The 25083-nt window shown below is 36.1% G+C and overlaps 1 protein-coding gene across 3 annotated transcripts in view; it reads right to left on the reverse strand.

The window, feature by feature from the left end:
- The window catches only part of LOC131437055 (nyctalopin-like), a 469231-nt gene extending 445604 nt beyond the window's left edge, over positions 1-23627 (reverse strand). For all 3 annotated transcript variants that reach the window (XM_058606107.1, XM_058606104.1, XM_058606105.1), the window contains exon 1: positions 22465-23627. The gene's annotated coding sequence lies outside the window, so the exon portion shown is untranslated. The remainder of the gene's footprint in view (positions 1-22464) is intronic.
- Between the last annotated feature and the right edge of the window lie 1456 nt (positions 23628-25083).

The raw sequence follows: 25083 nt of genomic DNA on the forward strand, positions 1-25083 counted from the left end.
TATTGATCGACTTGCATTCTGTGCGATTCGTTTGTGCCGTGGAAAAGGATTCTATGCTCATCAGGTTCCTGTGGGTTTTCATGCGCTTTTTGTCTTTCATGAGAGGCAATGATTTTTGTAGGAGTTCTGCTGATTTTTTCCATTTGAGATTCTGAACGCTGGGTATTTTGAGATCTCCGACATCGTAAATTTATAAATTTTCTTAAGCTGTTTCTCCGTAAAAAATTACAAAAAAAGTGTTTTTTGATTCAAATTATCCCTTTCTCCTCCCTTAATTGGTGAATTTAACTAAAAAATAACCGTTTCAACAAATGTTTTATCATTATTAAGGGAATGAGAATTAAAGAATCAAATTTATCAAAAGTAAGATTTTTTTAGTTGTCTCAAAACAATAAGTAAATAAAATTAGAAAATCAAATAATTTTTTCACCAAAATGCAGATTGAGGTCTTTCCGTGTAGCTGCCGGTCTGCAGGACTCACAGAAATTCTGCCGGTCCGCAGCACGACTGACGGCTCCCGAAGATGCAAATGTTATAATTCGTTATGACGTACAGTAATTATTCGTTGAGTTGAACTTTTGATAACTACCCAACGAAAGACATATTGGGAATCGCTAGAAAAAAGAGGGGATTTCGATTAACAAGATTATATCGCATGAGAGCATCTACGAGCAATATTTGATATACTTGCGTTCCTATCGTTTGTCCGATCAAGATTTATGACGTAATTAAATCGGTAATTCCTTCTATGAGATTTAAAGTTCACTCGATACAATCAATCGAACTTTCAAGACAAGGTTCAATGAATGCTACGGAATTTCTTTTACTATGAATCGAATTAGCCTTTTAACTTCGCTTGAAACTGAACTTCAAACTCCTTTGCTATTGCATAATTGACAAATAAAAGAAATTTTGAACTAATCAAATTTTCCATTTGACAGGGTGGCAAGTGAATTAGCGATTTCCAATTTCCCGGGTTTTTTCCGGTTTTCCCGGTGCGCGAGACTAAAATTTCCCGTTTTTTTATATTTTGTTGTAAACAGATTCAATAATAGTGAGTGCTTTTTGCATGTGTCCAACGATCATTCTTCAAACCAGCAAACGTTCCGAAAGACGCAACTTATTTGTATACATACTCAAAGAACTCGATTACTTTCATTTCCATTGAGAAGAATAGAGAGCTATCATTCTTCAATAAAGAACTCCAGTTCACTCAATATTCGAGCAGAACTAGTTCTTTTGGACCGTTTGCGGACCGACTATCTCTAGTGTATTCCAATACTTTTTTAGCTTGGTATAGTCTGGAAAAAGTATTAAGTTAAAAATTAAAAATGAATGAACTAAAGAACAACACTCCTCCCGCAAACCCGATTCCTTCTAACAACCAGTGGCGTCTCGTGACCAAATTTACGGGTTGTGCACTGCTTATATGGTATGATATCAGAACCGTTTCGACGTTGCAACAGAGACAGCAATTAGTTTTCAACTGCCATAAGCATAGGCCACGGAAGCCTCACCTGAAAAAAAACTAAAAACACTGTTGTTTCAAAAAATGTTGGAAAGTACAGGAATAAGCCGTAATAATTGAAAGAGAATATAAACAAAGTGAAACTGTTATTTGCACTTGGAACCTTTTCTAATATTTGTCGAAATTTAATAGAAATCCAGCAGAAGCATCCAAATTATCCTTATTTTTCAGTATGAGCATCCATTGTGTTGTTAATGATGAAAACTAAGAAAGCTCTTATTGATTTGAAATTGCATACAAAAACCGTTGAGACATGAAGTGTTGGCCCCATTTTGTGCACCATTGAACCCGTGTGGGACAGGCAGATGTTTCAAAACTTGTACTGAACTTCTAGTTCAGACACAAAATTGCCTTCAACTTTTCATTTGTTGTATTAGGAAAATTATGATGCTGAAAATCGTTACTAAGACTCGGACATTGATTAGTCCGAGTCTTAGAAACGTTTTTCAACATCATAATTTCCCGGATTTGCACTAAAATTCCCGACTGTATCCCGGTTTTTTCCGGTGAAACCAAATTCCCGACTTTTTCTCGGTTTTCCCGGTCACTTGCCACCCTAATTTGAAGAATTGCAAACACGAAAGCCAGATTCCCTTGAAACATTCGTTTAAGAACTGAGAATTCGTTAGGATCGCAAAATAATTTTTTTTTAATAACAGTAGTTCATAATTTTGGATCAAACTGTAGTCTTATTTAAATTTTAACCTCAATGGGCACTCTTTGCAATACGGCCAGACGAATGAGGAATCGTAACGTAGGAAATGAGAGTGAGGAATACTCGAACCGATGGATATTTGATTTTGTGAGGAAAGTTTGTCCAGATTCTGTTCCTACGCATAGCATTATTAGGAAGTCTTCTCCAAATAATGGTTCCATTGATAGCCCCTTTTCAATGCTGTAATTTTCTATAGCACTCATGTCTTGTAACAATAACGCTCCTGGGTTGGACAGAATTGAATTCAACTTGGTGAAGAATCTGCCCGACCTTGCAAAAAGACGTTTGTTGGAATTGTTCAACAAGTTTCTTGAGCAAAATATTGTCCCACCTGACTGGAGGCAAATGGAAGTTATCGCCATTCAAAAACCGGGGAAACCAGCTTCCAATCACAACTCATATAGACCCATTGAAATGTTGTCAGAAAATTGTTCGAAAAAATTATTCTTCGACGTCTCGACACTTGGGTCGAGACGAACGGTTTGTTGTCAGATACTCGGTTTGGCTTCCGTAGAAATAAAGGGACGAATGATTGCCTTGCATTACTTTCGTCTAACATCGAAATTACCTTCGCTCAGAAACAACAAATGGCATCTGTATTTTTAGACATTAAAGGAGCATTTGATTCAGTTTCCATTGGTGTTCTTTCAGACAAGCTCCACCAACATGGACTTCCAGCGATTATAAATAATTATTTGCACAACCTTTTGTCAGAGAAATGCATGTATTTTTCACACACCGATTTGATAACAATCAGAATTAGCTACCTGGGTCTCCCGCAAGGCTCATACTTCAGTCCACTTCTCTATAATTTTTATGTGAATGACATTGACAGCTGTCTAGTAACCTTATGTACACTAAGACAATTGGTGTGGTTTCAGTTACTGGACCGAAAGCTACCATTGCCAAAAACCATTGCAAGATACCTTAGATAACTTGTCCGTTTGGGCTGTCCATCTGGGTATCGAATTCTCTGCGGAAAAAACAGAGCTGGTCGTCTTTTCAAGAAAGCATGATCACGCGCAGCTTCAGCTTCATATTCGACTTTCAAATACCTCGGGGTGTGGTTTGATTCCGAATGCACATGGGAAGGACACATTAGATATCTGATAACGAAATGCCAACAAAGAGTAAATTTTCTTCGAACAATAACAGGATCTTGGTGGGGTGCTTATCCGGAAGATCTAATAAAATTGTATCAGACAACGATACTTTCAGTGATGGAATATGAATGCGTTTACTTTCGTTCCGTTGCAAAGTCTCATATTATCAAACTTGAGCGAATTCAGTATCGTTGTTTGCGAATTGCCTTAGGCTGCATGCATTCGACACATTCAATGAGTCTTGCAGCTCTGGAGGGAGTTCTTCCATTGAAAGATCGCTTTTGGGAGCTTTCATCACGACTGCTAATCAGATGTGAGGTACTGAATCCCCTGGTTATTAATAACTTCGAAAGGCTAGTTGAGCTTCAATCTCAAACAAGATTCATGACAGTATGTTATTTTAACCATATGTCACATGAAATCGAATCTTCAAGATATATTCCTATCCGTGACATTTCCTAAATGTCCCTGACTCAACTTTATTTTTTGACACATCCATGCAGTGCGAAGTGCGTGGAATCCCGGAGCACCTACGCTCGATAGAAATCCTAAAAATATTTACAAGTAAGTTCAGGCATATTGACTCTGATAAAATATTTTACACGGACGGATCACGAATTGAAGAGGTTACTGGGTTTGGTATGTTCAACAATAATGTTTCGGTCTCATTTAGGCTTCAAGAACCTGCATCTGTTTATATAGCAGAGTTAGTAGCAGTTTATTATAGCTAGAGTGTAATCACTTCACAGATAGTCTGAGTGCAATTGAAGCCATTCGCTCAAATGCTGCTGGCAAAAATGAACCGTTTTTCGTGGACAAAATAAAACAGTGCCTGAACGACATATTGAATAATAATTATCAAATAACAATAGTTTGTGTCCCTGCTCATTGCTCCATTCCAGGCAATGAAAGAGCCGATGTTTTAGCCAAACCTGGTGCTATCGAGGGTGAAATTTATGAGCGACCGATTGCTTTCAATGAATTCTATAGCGCGTCTCGCCAAAAAACTACTTACCAGCTGGCAAGCTTCTTGGGATAAAGATGAACTGGGTGGGTGGATGCACTCAATTATTTCTAAAATATCGACAAAGGCATGGTTCAGGGGACTGGATGTGAGTAGAGATTTCATTCATTTGATGTCCAGACTCATGTCCAATCACTACACGTTTGATGCACATCTCCTTCGAATTGGACTTTCCGAGACTAATCATTGTGCTTGTGGTGAAGGTTATCGCGATACAGATCATGTCGTTTGGACATGCGTGGAGTATCGTGATGTCAAGATCTCAACTAATAAATTCCTTGCGTACTCAAGGTAGACTAACCAATGTCCCAGTTCGCGACATTCTTGCTTGTCGTGACCTTCCATACATGAAACGTCTTTATTATTTCATAAAAACAATTGTAGTTTCAATTTGATAATTGACCCTTTAGAGACTTAGTTCTGACTACTACTGCATCCATTAGTTCATCCCAAAGCTACATTTGAATAGAAATGGTGTGCTGATTCAAAACAAACTCGAAACAGTTTATGAAATTATCAACAGAATGTATAAAAATTTCAGCTTATTTGATAACTTATAGCATCTAATCGTTTTATTTAAATATTATGATAGTTAAAAAATAAGAGGAATACGTATTATTAAATACAAATCGTTGCGACTATATTAGAATTATATTAGGATAAAAATTCTAAGGAAAAGTGATGCTACGGCGAAGGAAAACTTATGTAAATTGCCTTAAGAAATAAACGTATTTGTGGACAAAAAAATACGGCTTTCGGCGAAGCCCTGAGCTCGAAAAATTCAAACAGTTGCACCAGAAAATCTACCAACAAAAGTTTTTTTCTGTTGATTATGTATTTTCTTTATGAAAATAGATTTTGCCTTACTTGATTCTCTCTGAGTTGCTTTGCAAAATCGACAAAAAAGCAAAACCATCGATTCCTGTAAAAGCTTCTATAGCTGAAAAGAAACTTATGTTAAAACAAAACTTTTTGAAAGCGCAGAAGCTTCGGTGGAAACTGGCACGTACTAGCGAATGACTTGAGTTCCTCTCCATTTCTACTGGCTTCAGAGAAACGGAACTCACTGCCAATCATCAAAACTCATCTCCGGGAACCATTATGTCGGCTGGCACACGAGCAGCAAGCAAAAACATTTCTCCATTAGCGACGCTTTCCTCGAGGAGGCGAAAGGCGAAAAAAAAGCTGAAAAGTACGATGACGATACATGAGCCCATAAAAATCCCTCGGAAGCAAATTTCGTAAGAAAACAAATCGTGTTTACAATAAATTTCGCAATTCTCTTAAACCATCATCGCTTGCAATAAATTGTTCCACGAATTGCCTCGTTTTTTTTTACCGGTAGTACTCCATTTGCTCCCCTTCGCTGTGTTCCGTAGCTCCTTGGAAAGGAAGCAAGAGCGGCGGTGATCAGTACCCACTTACTTGCTAAAGTTGGTAAAGAAGTACGTGCTTTATAGGCTTCTTTCCGGCGATTCCGTCAGTCGGTCGGTGGGTGATGTGTGTTTTGATACCATTCGGGAACTGTTTGATATTCCATATCTACCCGGCTCGGTACAGTTTCTCCTTCTGTGCAAGCCGGCAAGGTATGAATATGTAAGTGCTGCCTATCCCCCTCCAGCCAGGCAGCCGCGGCTGGGGGCGGGGTAGAATTGATATCTCACTCGCTACAATGCTCCCATGGGGCGATGCTCGAGGGCACGTGTTTTACATCCCCAGCGGGAGGAAGTCATTTTCAACCGCAGGTTTTTTTTCCTCTCTCTGTCTCTCCCTTTGGTAGGTATATTTTGACACGGGGGTTGATTTGTTAGAGGAAATGAACTTTTCTTTTGGAGCAACAACGAGGAAAGAGGATTTATGGAGCTCATGTGAGCGGTGAAGCATTAAATTATGGTCAACTTGTTGCCATTTACTCCAGGTTGACAACACTCAGGCTGTATTTTGTTCCCGCTTCAACTATTGAATTACTCAGAACTGGTACGATCAAATCCCCACAAGCCGCGGATAATCAGTCAAGCAGCGAAAATTCAATTACTGGCGGTACAAATTTCATCCAATTTTTGGATTTACGGTTCCTTGATTCAAATCATCATCGCTGCACGCAAAGCATTTTCGTTTTTTTTCTTCACTGAATAGCATATTTTCGTGTCACATTTGTCATATCCCTTTTGCTTCCCTTCGAACATTTTTTTCTTCTTCGAAACCGGAAATTCAACTCTTTTGTGTTACTTCCTCCGTTAGCTGTGCCGAAAAGAAAGTATGCTCGAACGGGGGGAATTGTTCTGCCATTAATGAAAGTTCTTTACATCAGTCAAATGGATCTGATCGAGCGGATTTACTTCTCCTATCGGAGAAGTGTATGAATGGGGAAGTTTAGTTTTCGTTGGGATTTCGCATTCACGCGATGCGCTTCTCTGTTTTAATTTGGACTCGAGAAATCCTGTTGTACCTGTTGAAATAAATTAAACGAGTACCATCTACCAAGTGCTTTAAATATTATTACTCTAATGTTGCGAAAAGAAAAAAAGATGCAGTAAAACATAAAACGTATTTTATGCAACGCTCTTATCATCAGCAGAAGTGCCCTTGAAGCTCAGGCTCCCTTCTCCAACCAACATCGCGTGCATAAACGCAAATGAATTTTCCGGCGATGGATAAGCCATCTGGGAACCGTTCGTTTCCACCAAAGTTTCCGCTTCCGCCGCTCGCTGCCGTCCAGCAGAAAGGTGCGAATTACGACGGCACCAGCTGATGAAATCAAGCAACTGAAGCAGCAGCGACAAAACAAGGCTACAGAAAATCCTACCGGCAAACCGTGATCCCCGGGGAGGCAGCGAAAAGGTGCCAATGGCCTGGACGTTCTACTTCCACCGCCAGTTCCTTCCTGTTTTAGCTGGTGGTAATTCTGGCGCTTTAGGAGCTTCAAACGAATCCCCACGATAAAGCCCTAGGTAGGCGTAAGTTTTTCTTTATGTATTTAGGCTTCGCCGCATCACGCTAGCAACACTTATTTCGTTCGTCCCCATTTACCAGATTCGGCGGTAATGAAGGCCAGAAATGCTCGGCAAATATGCTACAGGATACCGCCTCATGGGAGTGAAATGGTTTTCGGATTTTCTCCCTTTTAGCCGTGAACATTTTGGAAGTTATCATTAATTTTCAGTAGGCTTTATTTTTGTTTTGTCGATTTTCATATAGCTAACGAAGGAAATATTAAAGCGAGGTTTCAATTCATCGCTTTTGCCTCAAGACAAGACGGTGAAAAATAATAGCAAAACAAGAGAATAGAAAACCAAACAAACTAATAGCAAACCAACCGCCTTTCTAAGACATACAAAAAATATTCAAAAGTCCTAGAAAGTATATTTTTTCAAAAAAAAATTTTTTTTCAGATAACACTAAATCTCAACGTTTCATGCAATTTTAAGATTTTTGGCATAAAAATCAAATTTCGATTTCGGAAATTTCATGTACTCCCCCCTATGGTGCTTTTTCAATATCGAAAATTTTCAAACTTCAACCGCTGGGCAGCACACCTTACCCATGTCCGATTAAGCTCAAATTTTGCATGAGGACTTTTTCGAGGTATTAAACTTTTAAACAATATATAGCGCTTCACGAAATTAAAGGTGATCCAAAAATATTGGTATAAATCAACGTGTTTTGTCGGTTTCGTCACTTATACCATCATATCACAGCCCTTTGATCTTCGAACTTAATCAATGGCCTAACAATAGCTTTCAAACGGGTATAGACCTGTTAAAATCCGTTAAGCCATCTTGCGCGGTAAAAAACAACACGTTTTGTCGGTTACGGCACTTAAACAATTATATCTACGGAACCAGAAGTCACAGCCATTTGATCTTCGAACTTGATCAACAGCCTAAAAGACAGAAAAGACAGAAAAGACAGAAAAGACAGAAAAGACAGAAAAGACAGAAAAGACAGAAAAGACAGAAAAGACAGAAAAGACAGAAAAGACAGAAAAGACAGAAAAGACAGAAAAGACAGAAAAGACAGAAAAAACAGAAAAGACAGAAAAGACAGAAAAGACAGAAAAGACAGAAAAGACAGAAAAGACAGAAAAGACAGAAAAGACAGATAAGACAGAAAAGACAGAAAAGACAGAAAAGACAGAAAAGACAGAAAAGACAGAGAAGACAGAAAAGACAGAAAAGACAGAAAAGACAGAAAATACAGAAAAGACAGAAAAGACAGAAAAGACAGAAAAGACAGAAAAGACAGAAAAGACAGAAAAGACAGAAAAGACAGAAAAGACAGAAAAGACAGAAAAGACAGAAAAGACAGAAAAGACAGAAAAGACAGAAAAGACAGAAAAGACAGAAAAGACAGAAAAGACAGAAAAGACAGAAAAGACAGAAAAGACAGAAAAGACAGAAAAGACAGAAAAGACAGAAAAGACAGAAAAGACAGAAAAGACAGAAAAGACAGAAAAGACAGAAAAGACAGAAAAGACAGAAAAGACAGAAAAGACAGAAAAAACCAAGAAGACAGAAAGACAGAAAAAAAAAGAGAAACGACAGAAATGACAGAAATGACAGAATAGACAGACATAAAGGCATAAAGACATAAAGACATAAAGACATAAAGACATAAAGACATAAAGACATAAAGACATAAAGACATAAAGACATAAAGACATAAAGACATAAAGACATAAAGACATAAAGACATAAAGACATAAAGACATAAAGACATAAAGACATAAAGACATAAAGACATAAAGACATAAAGACATAAAGACATAAAGACATAAAGACATAAAGACATAAAGACATAAAGACATAAAGACATAAAGACATAAAGACATAAAGACATAAAGACATAAAGACATAAAGACATAAAGACATAAAGACATAAAGACATAAAGACATAAAGACATAAAGACATAAAGACATAAAGACATAAAGACATAAAGACATAAAGACATAAAGACATAAAGACATAAAGACATAAAGACATAAAGACATAAAGACATAAAGACATAAAGACATAAAGACATAAAGACATAAAGACATAAAGACATAAAGACATAAAGACATAAAGACATAAAGACATAAAGACATAAAGACATAAAGACATAAAGACATAAAGACATAAAGACATAAAGACATAAAGACATAAAGACATAAAGACATAAAGACATAAAGACATAAAGACATAAAGACATAAAGACATAAAGACATAAAGACATAAAGACATAAAGACATAAAGACATAAAGACATAAAGACATAAAGACATAAAGACATAAAGACATAAAGACATAAAGACATAAAGACATAAAGACATAAAGACATAAAGACATAAAGACATAAAGACATAAAGACATAAAGACATAAAGACATAAAGACATAAAGACATAAAGACATAAAGACATAAAGACATAAAGACATAAAGACATAAAGACATAAAGACATAAAGACATAAAGACATAAAGACATAAAGACATAAAGACATAAAGACATAAAGACATAAAGACATAAAGACATAAAGACATAAAGACATAAAGACATAAAGACATAAAGACATAAAGACATAAAGACATAAAGACATAAAGACATAAAGACATAAAGACATAAAGACATAAAGACATAAAGACATAAAGACATAAAGACATAAAGACATAAAGACATAAAGACATAAAGACATAAAGACATAAAGACATAAAGACATAAAGACATAAAGACATAAAGACATAAAGACATAAAGACATAAAGACATAAAGACATAAAGACATAAAGACATAAAGACATAAAGACATAAAGACATAAAGACATAAAGACATAAAGACATAAAGACATAAAGACATAAAGACATAAAGACATAATAACATAAAGACATAAAGACATAAAGACATAAAGACATAAAGACATAATAACATAAAGACATAAAGACATAAAGACATAAAGACATAAAGACATAAAGACATAAAGACATAAAGACATAAAGACATAAAGACATAAAGACATAAAGACATAAAGACATAAAGACATAAAGACATAAAGACATAAAGACATAAAGACATAAAGACATAAAGACATAAAGACATAAAGACATAAAGACATAAAGACATAAAGACATAAAGACATAAAGACATAAAGACATAAAGACATAAAGACATAAAGACATAAAGACATAAAGACATAAAGACATAAAGACATAAAGACATAAAGACATAAAGACATAAAGACATAAAGACATAAAGACATAAAGACATAAAGACATAAAGACATAAAGACATAAAGACATAAAGACATAAAGACATAAAGACATAAAGACATAAAGACATAAAGACATAAAGACATAAAGACATAAAGACATAAAGACATAAAGACATAAAGACATAAAGACATAAAGACATAAAGACATAAAGACATAAAGACATAAAGACATAAAGACATAAAGACATAAAGACATAAAGACATAAAGACATAAAGACATAAAGACATAAAGACATAAAGACATAAAGACATAAAGACATAAAGACATAAAGACATAAAGACATAAAGACATAAAGACATAAAGACATAAAGACATAAAGACATAAAGACATAAAGACATAAAGACATAAAGACATAAAGACATAAAGACATAAAGACATAAAGACATAAAGACATAAAGACATAAAGACATAAAGACATAAAGACATAAAGACATAAAGACATAAAGACATAAAGACATAAAAGACAAAAAGACAGGAAAGATAGAGAGGGCAGAAAAGAAAAAAAGAGGATAGTTTTTTTTACATTTTCTTTTAGTTTGACATTTCCAAAACTTTTTGGACCTGGGATCGATGATTCAGTGTAAGTTACCACAAACATTTGCACAATTTTTGAGAAAAAAAATAAACGTGTTTTTCTGAAAACCATTTTTCGAAGTCTGTGAACACGATGCTGCAAATACTGCTACAGATTCTTTACAAACTTGGAACGTATCTCGTTTCTGAAATTTTTCATTTTCATATTATGGTAGTTTTTCAGCTCAAAATTGAAGGAAAATTTAACGTAAGATCACGTTTTTTGCTTGAATATGCCATGAACTGTTAAAAAATCAAAATGAAAACTTGAGAGGGGAGAGGGAAGAAATAACTCGCACTTTAAATAAATTTTTAATTTTTGGTTTCAGATAATTCTACGCCAAGTTATCGTATTCACCGCGCAACTTGATTCTCAAAAGCGGTTTTGGGGAATGCTCTGTTGCCGCTTTTTTTTTTCAATAATAATATACGGAAATTTAGCTAAAAATTTCTTAAATAATGCTTTATAATGACAAAAAAGTTTTAATAAATTTTCTTAAGCTGTTTCTTAAAATTAAAATAACTTTCGTCTAAAACGTGCTGTCCTCAACCCATAAACACAATCAGAACCTATGCTTCACCCACACTACGTGGAAAAAACGTGGGTCATACAATGATTTAAAAATATTTTAATAGAAATTATCCTTTTGAAACTTTTATTTAGGAATTTCAACTCAGGAATTTCAATTGTGAATACTTTATTTAATCACCGAATGTCAGCTCAGCGGACATTAAAAAATCATGAACAAACAACTCAGCCTAAATTGTTTGCACTGCTGTTGAGTATCCAATACAATGGCATTCTCATTAACGCTGCACTTGGAAAAGATTTTCCAAGTGGAAAACTTGTATTCTCCCTCCCGAAAGCTCAGTAAACATGTGTTAATATCACAGATTATATGTATTCTTGCAGCTTGAAAAAACATATACTGTCATTGTTTACTCATTTGTTGTTGTTGTTGTCAATCATCGCTTCCAAAAAACGGAATTCGTTCGCGGAAAATTACCAGCGCGAAAGTCAAAGTGTGAAAACTTGACTTGGGATGAAATTAGATTTCCCTCTGTGTTTCTCTTTCCAGAATGACACCAAAAAGGGCGGGCGTTAACATCATCGTCGTCGTCGTCGTCGTCGTCACCGTAGCCGGATACGAGTTCCAAAACGGAAACTTTGTTGTATCATGTCTCGCCTGTTATTCCGATGGAGTTGTCTTATTCTTCCCGGAGGCTTCGTTTTCTTGCGTAGCGTACACGACATTGATGTATCCTAGTGACGACTCGCACCATGAATAATTGATTTGGTTTGTTCGGAAAATTACTTCGGAAAATTTACCGATAATCGAAACCATTTAGTCATCGTTGCTATGCCGGTTGTCTTAAAACAAAGATGAAAAGCAAAGCCTTGGTTTTACATTCCTGCAGTGGAATTTGATCTTCTGTTTCAACAGACTTCGCAGCCGATTCAGAAGTGTACAGGAACCATTGCATGGCTAGTGCTACGATCCTACTGACACTACGAATCCTTCCAGGTCGGGTCTCGAACATACGACAACTGGTTTGTAAGACCAGTTCCCTATGCATTGAACCGCCAACCCGGGACAAAGCAAAGGTGAACATTACGTATTTTGACATCAGTCGGTGACTCCTGGAAATGTTCCTGGCTAACTAAAACAGCTTCGGTTTCAACAGTCTTTTTTCAATGCTGCCTAAAACGCTATTACATAAACGCTTACAGACTGATACTATATCATTTCTAAGAGTATTTTATAACAATTTACATTTTTTCATTCGGTTTTCTGAAAATTGTTTGGAGGAACCTGTCCTTAATTCAAGTTTTAAACAGATATTCCAAGTCAAAAAAACAGAACATTACAATAGGTCCGCTAGTTAAAGATTGAAGTATTTTCGGTTATCTCGATATATAAATAAGAAATATTTTCTATTACCAGTGCATATAAAAAAAATCAAAGTTCCTAAAATGCTTGTCGGTCTGGAAAACCAACAACAATCTTTACCTGCATACTGTCATACTGACCTTTTTTCGTAACTAATGTCATTGCCTTGGCTTCGGCCTTGGTACAACAAATTGTCATATGGACATACACTGTTTAAATTGTGGTAATTCGCTTGCAAACACTTCTATTCAATGATCGAATCTCTCAAAAGAATTTTCATGCTATGAATGAAAAGGAAAATATGACTTCAATTAATGACAATGTCTTGTCAGGCAACAAATTTTAAATTCTCATCCAATAAAATCCAATATAAAATCATTGCATGTATTTATACCCAAAATTTAGCAAAACTGTTCGGCTTCCACGCCTGGCTCTTGTAAAACACCATTTTTCCTAATGTATCTGTTAGCCCATCAATGATAGATCCGTCATGTCATCCCATTTTTAAAATTTGGTGTGTCCACAATTTCAATGCGTTGATGAGCTAATAAATCAAACGAATTTTACATAAACGCCCCTAATGCTAAGCATTTCTCATGAAATAACCAGCAAATTTACCAGAAAGTACGAGTTTTTCATTATGAGTTCTCCGCCTAAACGGAGCGATTTAAAGCGATAAGTGCACTTGGGACCGATATTCTACAGGGTACTATACGAAACAAATCGCTATAGAATTGAATGGGAGGAATGACAGCAAAGGAGAGGTGAGTAGATGTGAACGAAAAAGAGAAACATAAAGGTATACTGATTACCGTATTATAAACAGTATAACGAACGAACAAATTAGGCAAGTATTGACCATAACAGTATTAATAACACAGATAACAAACACATCTACACAAAATGAAAAACTGCCATAGGTTCTAGCGGGAAGGAAAAGCAGTTGAAGCATGGGATGATGAAGGAGTAGGCCATAATGGAACACATACCCAAACACAAGGTGAGTGACCAATATATCAAGGCCAATAGATTACTATATTTAATAATATATTAGAGCTTAATGCATTGAAATATTGAACGTCATTTCAACGAAGCGTATTATATTATATTGTACTATATTATATGATATTGCGTGGAGTTGTATTGTATTATATTAAGTTCGATTGTGGTGTATTATATTATATTATATTATATTGTATTATATTATATTATATTATATTATATTATATTATATTATATTATATTATATTATATTGTATTGTATGGCATTATATAGTATGGTAGTATATCATAATATAGTTTAGTTCAGTTTTCTTGACGTGAGAGACTCTCAGCCGGAAACTGGTTCTTTTATGTATGGTGCAGTATATTATATTATACTATATATTATTGAAACATACTATACTAGGTTGCATTATAGTTTATTATTATATTATATTATATTATTTTTTCATGTATTGAAGTACATTTCTTTTTATATTCTATTATATTGTACTACATTCTATTATATTATATTGATATAAAACATTTATTATGGGGATGTAATGGGAGGGAGCATCAGGGCATCGGACGAATTGATGGCTGGACGAGGGATTGTGGATAGCCAGCCCAAGTCACTTGAAGGAAACTTGTTTCCTTCTGAAGGTTTGAAAAGAGTCTGACGCGCCCTTCTCAAACAAACCATCAGGCGGGTTCAAGCATGTATAGCGATATGCTTCATCCATGCACTGGATATTATGGTTGGAAGAGCATCTTTTATTCCCGCGGAAAATGTGTAAGTGATTCTGCTGACATATCCGCCCAACCCTTTTTGTTCACTTTTCGGTAACAGCTATAGTAAGAAGGTGAATGGGTGAACCGTATTAACTCTTAAACACGGAAATCAAACACCCCCTGCAAACGATGGATAAGATCAAAGTCAATAACTTTTTCAATTTCAATTTTGTGAGTCCAGTTGAAATCAATATCTAACACAAATATGAACGTATAGACAAGTATCCATTGCAAAATCATCATGACATTATGATGAATTAGGGCGACCATTAGTAAATTTAAAAAACAAACATGAAAGGTCCTAGGAACTTTTAATATTTATTTATAACATTTTCTCGATTTGCCAAATGCCAGATTTTTTCCAACAAGAATTTTGTATAGTTATTTTCTTATATTTATTTTTTTATTAAATAAAAAACTTTTAATAATTTTTTATAACATTTTCTCAATGAATCTGTCCCCGGTGAACGACCAAAATGGTTAAAACCGGGGTGAAATAAATGATATAAAAAAAATCAATGAACCTCAGATGACAGATTTTTTCCAATAATTTTGCAAGATTTTCGTACACTTATTTTCAAATTTAATAAAAATCCAGCGAAAGAATCCCAATTGTCCTTATTTTTCATTATGGGCATTCATTGTGCTGTTATTGATAAAAACTGAGAAAGCTTACCCTTACAAAAATCGTTGAGAGAGACATGCAGGATTGTCCAAAATAGATTCTGTGAGGGACAATAAGTTGTTTCAGAACTTTGACTGAACATTTCGCACAAACGCCAAATTCGGTATTGTCTTTTACTTTTTCAAGAAAATCATTATGCTGAAAATCGTTTTTCAGCTTTGGGCTGGTAATATTTTTTACGGTTTTGCACTAACATTTCCAACTTTTTCCGGGTCATTTGCCGCCCTTAAATTTTTCAGATACTTCTGAAATGTAATTCGCTAGTGTTGAAACTATAATTTGGGTAACTTAAAGGAAAGTAAAATGATTTTCCTACAAAAACAACAATTTTAAGTAATCATTCCAACGAATTCTAGTTCTTCTCTGTTTGAAGCATTTCATGTTGGGTGGAAATTTACAAACCGCATTATAATGAATTTGAAATTTAACAACGATGTTAAATAATCATTGAAAGGTCCATAATAAAAGAAATAACAATTGAAGAGAAATTTTACATAATACTCTTCAAATGTTATACTTTCATGTGTCATTGATGTTAATGAACATATCTTGACTAGAATTCGCTTAAACATGCCGTTTTTCGTGCAAATTACCCATACCTCGCCAGGTTTTGTTCCTCTAGGAGAAAAACACTTCAAAGGATTCAGAGTAGAATTCTGAAAACTCAACTGAGCTACCTCTCTGGTTTAGTACGAGTAAATTGTAAGTTCCTCTACTTCTTTCCACATGACAAGTAAGTTTTCAACTTTCCTTTCAATGTCTGAAAAAGATTGCGGCGTCCAGAGAATCGTTCTTCCAGGAAATGTTCTTCAATCAATCTTTTCCAATGTGCATTTAATTGGACACTGATACAAAGCCAAACTGAGATCTTGGTGACTACGTGTAAACTACCGTACAGTGATAAATAATTCATTTTAATTCACGTTTGTAAATGTTTTCTTGCGATGTAATGCCAGAGTTAGGCTAAAAATAAAACCAATTGAATGATCAAAATCTACTTGTACAGCGATCATCTTCTCGAATACAATTTCAGTTGAACTATTTCACATATTTAAGTATGTTGCTGCCATGCAAGCTCTGGCTCTGATAATATTAAGGTTCAAGATAAATAATTGAGATTCAAAGTTAAACGTCAACCTAGTGTGGCAATTAAAAATGCGGTATTTTTCAAGAGATGTCTCTGTGAACAGGTATTTGTTCACCCTAGAAACTATTGCGTCATTTTTTTTTCAGTAACATCACGTTCCAAAAAACCTTTCGGATTTTGTCAATTTGAAGTTTGTGGCAGTGAAATGAACGTGTCGACATTTTTGCTAAATAAAGAGCATTTTCCGGGTGTGTTGATTCTATATATTGTGTTAAAAAGCTGCTGCTAAATCCCAGCGACGGGAAGCACGCTCTATCGGTCATGAGGCGGAGCAGTTAAATGTTAGTCACAAAGCCATTTCTGATCGTCTACACCTCACGGAGAAATATCAGAAGGTAGGAAAATCGGTTCCTCATGAGCTGAATGATAGACAGCAGGAAAAACGAAAAACCAGTGAGCATATAGGTTCATGACGGGAGAGTAGAAATTGATTTATTTTGAGAATCAACTGCAAAAAAAATTGCATCGGAAAAAAAACGAAATGGTGGGATCAAATGGTACCTTGTATTGCTTGTTTCTCAAATTTACTAATCGCTTGTTCAATTCATCCCTACTTGTTAGTGTTAGTAACGATGCTTTTCTGTACTAATTGCCTTTCTCATATGGAAAGATTATACAGTCACTTGAAAAATCGACTAGTTAAAATTTGTCCGGAAGGCTAAGTGTTCTATATCACTCGACACAGTTCTTCGAGCTGAGCAATGTCAATGATATATGTGAGAGTATCTGTCAAATAATTTCACTCAAAAATTTAAAAATATCATAATTCCATAAGTCATTTAGAGCGACGATTCAAAAATGGGAAAAATTCTACTAAATTTGACTCAAAACTGATTCAATTTGTAGGCTATATTAGTTACTAACTAAACGAACCGACTTCGGTTATACCGGTTCCAAGTTCTCGGTTTCAGAAGTACCGGGAATGTTGGTCAAAAACTCTAAAACAAGACTTACTCAATTTTCTCAGAGATGATTTGATCGATTTCTACAAACTGAGAATCTTCTTATAATATTTTTGGAAATATAAGTAATATGAGAAAGCAAGCATTACATAACTAGGTTGATTTAAAAATGTTTTTCAGTAGTTTGATGCATATGTCAAGGCGGTCAAATGTTTTACTGAAGTCAGTGTAACACATCGTTCAAACAGTTTCTGGACCATCCGAGAAAGCATCATTTCTTGTGCAAAATCCTTATTTTGTTTTGAGCCTCTCAGCCTTGATTATAGAATGATTTGTCCTTAGCCTCAAAATTGACAGATTCAACGATAACTTTTTTAACCGAGCGAAATCTTATTCCCAGGAACACCTTTTTGAGATCAGCTAAGAGCCAGTAGTCACTGAGGGCTAGATCTGGTGTATGAGGAATATTTCGTCCAATATTTCTATTACTGTCATTGATGTGTGGCACGGTGTACTGCCTGAAAGACGTGAAATGATGATATATTTTCTTCTTCGATTTCGGTATCCAAATGCATACAAAATATATTGCAATAGTTAATGTTATTGATTTTTCCCTTCTCAAGATAGTCGATAAAAATTATACCGCGAGCATCCAACAAAACTGACACCATAACTTTTCCAGATGGTCTTAAGAAAAGAAATAATAGGTTTCTTTGGATTCCACTATGAAAAATTTTTCATCGTGGAATCCAAAGGAACCTATCAGTTCTTTTCTTAAGACTGTTTAGTTTCATTCCATTAAAGGCTCAAAAATTCCAAAAAAAATCCAGATCCTTGTTGCGTTTTCGGTCGGCTTTCCCCGACTACACGCCGCTCAGCTGACAGCGATTCGGCATCGGAGTAAAATGGTGGATCCATGTTTTGTCTACTGTCACATACCGACGCAAGAAATCCCGATTATTGCGACTAAACGAAACCAGACAACTCTCTGACATTTGGAAAATATCTTTTTCATGGCCAGATTTTTGCGGAAAACCGTGAAAGCACTTACAGTTGATGTGCTACCTCAACAATCTTAAGAATTTAAAAAAAATAGGAGGAAAAAGAAAACGAAAATTCAACACACATATATAATAAGCGACACTTCGAATCCTTTGGGAGAAGTCCCCTCCCCCTTTGTAAACACACGTACAGAGCCGGTGAAACATATTGAGCCCAGGTGGGAATTATTCGTACCGAGGTCACTATTTTGAAGTATTATTTAGTCAATTTTTAAATAATATTTTGTTTCAATATAACTTTGCATGAGACGCGTAAATTCGAAGCTTGAAGCGTTTTCGATATTTTCTTGTAAAACAAAATTGCGCATTTAAAGGTTAAATACAATATCAAACTACAAAATTCCTGCCAATATTTGTTTGGAATATTAAGTCAGCAGTCTTTTAGGTTCCGTATAAACTTATTTGTGTTTGCAAATTTTGAAATTATTTTTTTGAGAATTTTGGTTACCCTGATCGTTTAGTTGGTTGTGGTTGATGGTAAAAGATGTCTCGCATGAATCGAAAGTAATGTCTTGGCTTTACATTCCTCTTGGGAATTTGGCTTTTCTGTTTCAACCGACTTAGCAGTCGATTCTTAGCATACAGAATCATTTCATGGCTAGTGATACGATCCTACTGACACTATGAATCATTCCAGGTCGGGGCTCGAACATATGACAACTGGTTTATAAGACCAGCGCCGTATGCATTGAGCCGCAAATCCGGGCGAATCGAACGGCGCACAAAACAAATCCAGCCGCTGATGTGCATAGCACATTGTTAAAAAAATCCCGGGACCAACTGAGATGACGGGGTAATGTCAAACTATCATCATCGTTCAGAAGACAAGTATTAAATTTTCACGTCAATCGCACTACAAACACTAACTTACCGACATATAAGTTACGTTACTTTTTGATTTACGAAAATTTAAAAATAACGAATTCCGTTTATTGATCAAACATTGCTCTCTATAACCGGGCAAGTTCAGCAATGGTTTAAGAAGTGTTACCCACACTCAGAATAAAAACATAGATTTGTGGTATTCTGATTTTAACGTGAATAAATTAAGCAGTCATCCGGAAAAAATGTGAACAAGTTTTGATAATCGTTATGGATGAACACAAAATCAAAGTCCCACTGAACTGGAAGTACTTTTATGATCATATGCGAAAATTTGGGCATGAAAAAAATCTTTTCCAAATAGGGGCCTCGTTCGCTCACAATCTATCAAAAGCAACAACGCATCAACAATCCAGAGAGCTGGTCGACACTGTTTAGTCGCAATAAAAAGGAATTCTTGCGTTGGTATGAAACAGTGGACGAAACATGGATCTATCTTTTTTCTCCGGAGTTGTTTCAACATTTAGACGGGGAAAACGCAACAGGTAGCTGCAACAAGTATGGCGTCAGTTTTTAGATGCTCGAGGTATAATTAACGTCGAGTATCTTGAAAAGGAAGAACCAACAAAAGTTTTTAGTTATTAATGCGTTAGGAGTTATTAATGCGTCTGAGGTATGGAATCGTAAAAAACGGCCTCATATGAAGCAGAAAAAATCACCTTTAACCAAGACAATGCACCGAGCCACAAGTCAATGAAAATAATGGCCAAATTGAACGTATTGGGCACCGATCTGTTTCTTCACCCACCATATTCTCAATAAACTAGCCCCCAGCGACTACTTGTCATTTGATGATCTGAGAGAGTCATCGCCGCAAATGAAGCCTATTTTAAGGCCATGGACAAATCATTCTATAAGTATGATATAGAAATTTAGATAATAAATAAAGAAATTTTGATCAAGAAATGTTGTTTTCCTAGTGGAAGCAACCTTCTCTACGGAAGGTTCTAAGAATTTCTGCTTTCGGCCTTCTGTAGTCATATAAGATTCAATAATATTTGTGATACAAACGTTTCAAAATCTGTTACGATTTTATTCCCGCTAGAGTTTTTTTGTTATTTCAACAGCTTACCAGTCAAAAATATTTCAAAATTTGTTACAAAATATTTCTGAAATAAATTACTCCAGTTGTTATAATTCTGTTATTACCATCTGATCGGGTATAGAAAACAAAGACACAATCCTACATCAAAAGATTTTGAGTGATTTCATTTATGTGAAAATAAAGAATGGAAAGGCGAGATGTGACAAGGTTGATTTTAGCAAGCAGAAATCTTTTACTTTAACTTAACTTTCGCAAGAGGAGTTGAGTCTAAGCATCTCATCAATGCAAATCACTCGAGTCTCTGGTATGCCGGAAAGTACCGATAAAAGTCTTTTACCACTTACTATCCGAACCGACAAAAGAATAGTTATCAGAAGTTTGAACTTTCTACTTGCGACTGTATTCTCGTACACAATTAATTCTTAACTATCTCTAATAGTGAAAAAGTGAAACTAGCATGATGGGTTTCCATCAGGTAGCGGTGAGTGCAGCGCTACTGAATACCGCTTACAACCTAGGCTAAACAGCCAGCACGCTGTGACTCTGGTGGGCATAAGCAATAGTTCGAACAAATCTTTCATTCTGATGTTCAACTAGCTGTATAGAGATTGAGAAAAATATCCATACAGTAAAGAACTCAATGTGTATAAGAATGCAGTCGCAAGTAGAAACTGATAACTTCTGGTAACTTTTATTTTACCGGTTCGTATAGTAAATGGTAAAAGATCATTTTCGGTACTTTCCGGCATACCAGAGACTCGATGATTTGCATGAATGAGATGCTTAAACTCGACCCCTTTGGTTGAAGGTAAAAGTTAAGTCACTAAAAGATTTCTGCTTGCTCAAATGACCATTGTCACGCCTCACCTTTTTGTTGTATATCTTCACATCCTTGCTCTACCTTGAGTACTAGCATTTTATAATTCTGATTTTATTTTTCATTCTCAGTTACAATGAAACTATTCTAATTATTATAAATTATACTAATACTACTATTATTTTTCGTTAGAAATTTCAGGTGGGTAATTATCCACCTTTGGTAGTACTACCCACCGTACCCATCTCTCTCACCGGCCCTGCACACGTAGACTTGTGAGGAACCCCTTCTCTACCCCCCGTGAGTTAACGTGGTTATTGAATGGCCCCTACGACCAATACTGTCTCTTTAAACACAAAGTCTTAAGTGATTCGAATTCATGATCCAAATCTCGTACGGGTAAATTATCATTTGCACACATTTCCTGCTTAAAATCCCTTTCCAGGTCTTCCTTATGCAGGTCGGAATTAAGTATTTGAAGCTCCTAAATTATAAAAATAATTACAAACTACAAGGTTGCAAAATAATAGTAAATCCTATAACTAATTCTGCTAAATCAATCATATCATCAGCATGGCACGCAGCACGCAAAATGATATAAATGCTGACTAGGCGCATTGCATTCAAGCGATGAGCTAAATTTTTCTCTTCGGAATCCACAAGCTGTTCCGTCTGTACGAAACCCATTCCGAGCAGAACATTCCGCACCGGTTCTGATCCGTAGATAACCTTTAATTTTTAATAAGCCCATGACAGATGAACGACATGCCAAGTGGTACAAAATTTAACAGCTGCGTGTTTCTTATCCCTGAGCAGCATCGTCACTCACTCGCCTGAATTGGCACTTCCAACTCGCTTACGATTGCAACCATTCGCGGGAACAGTGACATAATTTCCCACCGATTCGTGTCAGTCTGATCTGAGAATCCCCGAGGAAACGAAGACATCGTATCGTATCGTATTGACAGCCTCAATCTGGAACGTTAGCAGCAAGACAGCACGAAAACAAAAACAATTTCAAGTGCCCCGACAGTATTATGATGGGAGATTTATGATTTGGATAAACACTCACTCGCTCACTTGAACTGGATTTTTAATTTCCGCTCACAATTTGCTGTTCATCATTTTAAACTTCCTCCCATCTGCGCCGCCCTTTTGGAACAATCGAATCGATTTAAATCCTCGCTCGCTCGAGGTTGTGTGATTTACTGTCGTTTCGGTTTTTTTTCTCCTTCTTTCTTTCTTTCTTCTTCGCCTCAATTCGTTACGCCGCTCGCTGGCCGACAACACTAAACTTTTACTGCATCGTGAAATTTGTTAAACATAATATTTGCATAACAATACCCGTAAAAGCCTATTAAGCACTCACTCACTCACGCCGGGGATTTTCTGTGGCGGCCACAGAATAGGTTTCATTCTTCTACACACTTCCTCCCACGACTTTCATTCTATCCGGTGCTACACGGTGTGCTGTCGACCACCAGCATAAATATGTTTTGGCTGACACACATTCGAACGGACGTAGTGCGACGTTTGATGTTGAAGCGGTGATAAAATTCAATTTTCGGATATTCCCGACAACAAACTCTATTCCCGATTTGCTTTCACTGACACCCCAGCACGGTTTGTCACAGAATCACATTGGTTAAATCGACTGCCATATACTTGGCAAAAACTAAACCGAAATCACGTTTCCACTGCGGTTTTTCTATTCGAGGTTCTTTTGTTCACCGTGAGTTTTCCCGAGAAAAAAAAATCAACTTTTCACGCAGGTTCTTTCTAGTAGCAATCGGACCGAAAATACCACCACCGAATCACGTTTCACGATCCACAAGCATGTTTACTACAATCACAATCAACAAATCACTTCACTTTTGCTTCTTGGACACTATCGCATTACACCGAACACCGCATCATCATCTCCGCTGGTAGCGGAAGACGTGCTCTAGGAAAAAAAAAAAACTGACGTCTTGACGGAAAAGCGTCACTTTTCCAATTTTCCTTCCACCGAATTCGCCGACAGCCGACGATTTCCTTCTAGCACCGGCCACCGGTAGCTGAGGGGACGACGGTATATCGAGTTTCAGCCAAAGTTCGTCCACTTGGGTAATCGATTTTCCTGCGATGTGTTGAAATTTACGTATCCACCGTCAACACGAGGTTTGTCTGATTGTGGAAAACGAAACCAACTGCTGCGTAAAACCTTCCCGGAAAAGAGGCACGCGTTTTGCCCGATGGCAACCACAGTACTGAGTGCGTTCGTCGTTTCACGACGGTACGGAGCGGTTCACGAAGCAGGCGAGCACAGATTTGCTTCTGCCACGAAGCAAACGACGCTGTTCGGAATGTTGCGCAGCAAACCTTTGATATGTCGCACGAGGGTTGTTGTCTGCTGCACGGGCCACGCGAATGTGTAGCTCTTTTCTCGCCAGCTCTCCCATTTCTGATATCCTGTGTGCTCTTGATCACAAGGCTCATGCCTTTCGTTATAACCCGAGTAAGATTGACGTGCGGAATGCTCACTGCGGGACCCTCTCTCGATAATGGCATATTTATGCTGCCGTTATGCTGTCTGTCCCTCTTACCGCTCCTACACAGGCAGACCGGTGGAAACATGCTTCTGCATGTCTGAGCAGTCAGTCAGGCGGATATGCAGTGTGAGGGTAAATTTTCGGGGAAAAATGCCCAAAAATAAATTCTAAAGTTGATAAATTGATAACCTATAGACAGTGCACAGTGGTTTGAATCGACAAAAAACGCGAACTTAATTCTCTAGCTGCTAAACCGTTGTTCCGATATACATAGTTCCTTTGGAGAACTCATTCACAAAAATATTCCTCGTTATTTGATCACAATAAAAAAGCATTCAACAATAAAAGTTCATTTTAATAACTTTTTTCCCTTAAGAGATAAAAAAACGATGTTAGAGCTTCTAACGAGAAAAAACTTTGCCGAAGAAGCTATAGGTCTAACGCAAAAAGATTCGGATATATGAAGCATTTTTGTTTGAAACCCCTTAAAATCAACTTTTTGTACATAACTTTTTTCGCCATTATTTTCAGTGTCTACTATGTTCGAGACAATTACTAAAACCGTAAAATTACACATTTTTGTTGAAGACTTTGGCCTGGCCTTTTCCCTAAAAAGTTATTTAACATTTAAACTTTTATATACACTAACTTTAACTACTAATAGGAAGCAGGGTCACAGACCAAAAGGCACATGCATATACTTTTTGGAAAGTTTGAATCAAGTAATATAAAGTTATGCAGTGTGTAGTGTGGCCTTTTAAATTGTGTAAATAAGACAACGAAATATAGAGTGCTTTTTTGACCATTTTCTTAGCAAAAACATTTACTAAAACGATTATTTTTGGTTTATTAAAAGGAGCTTTGTAGGAAATGTTCAAATATTATAATCGGTCGTTAGTGTAGCTTTGGTACAATGGAGTAATAATTGAATACAAATTCAGGATGCAATCTTGTATGCAATTGATAAAACTAAAGAAGCATATTAACGTGCTCATTAAATTTCGACAATTTTACTTATTCTTTTAATAGACTATTCCATATCCGTTCTTTTTATTAAAATTAAATTTATTTCAAGGATGATAAAGACTGTCCCAGAAAGTATAGACGCAACCAAAAACCGCTGCCATTTCGCAATGATTCAAAATCTGTCAATTTTTATG

The sequence above is a fragment of the Malaya genurostris genome, chromosome 3 (genome assembly GCF_030247185.1).
Source record: "Malaya genurostris strain Urasoe2022 chromosome 3, Malgen_1.1, whole genome shotgun sequence".
Taxonomy (NCBI): Eukaryota; Metazoa; Arthropoda; class Insecta; order Diptera; family Culicidae; genus Malaya; species Malaya genurostris.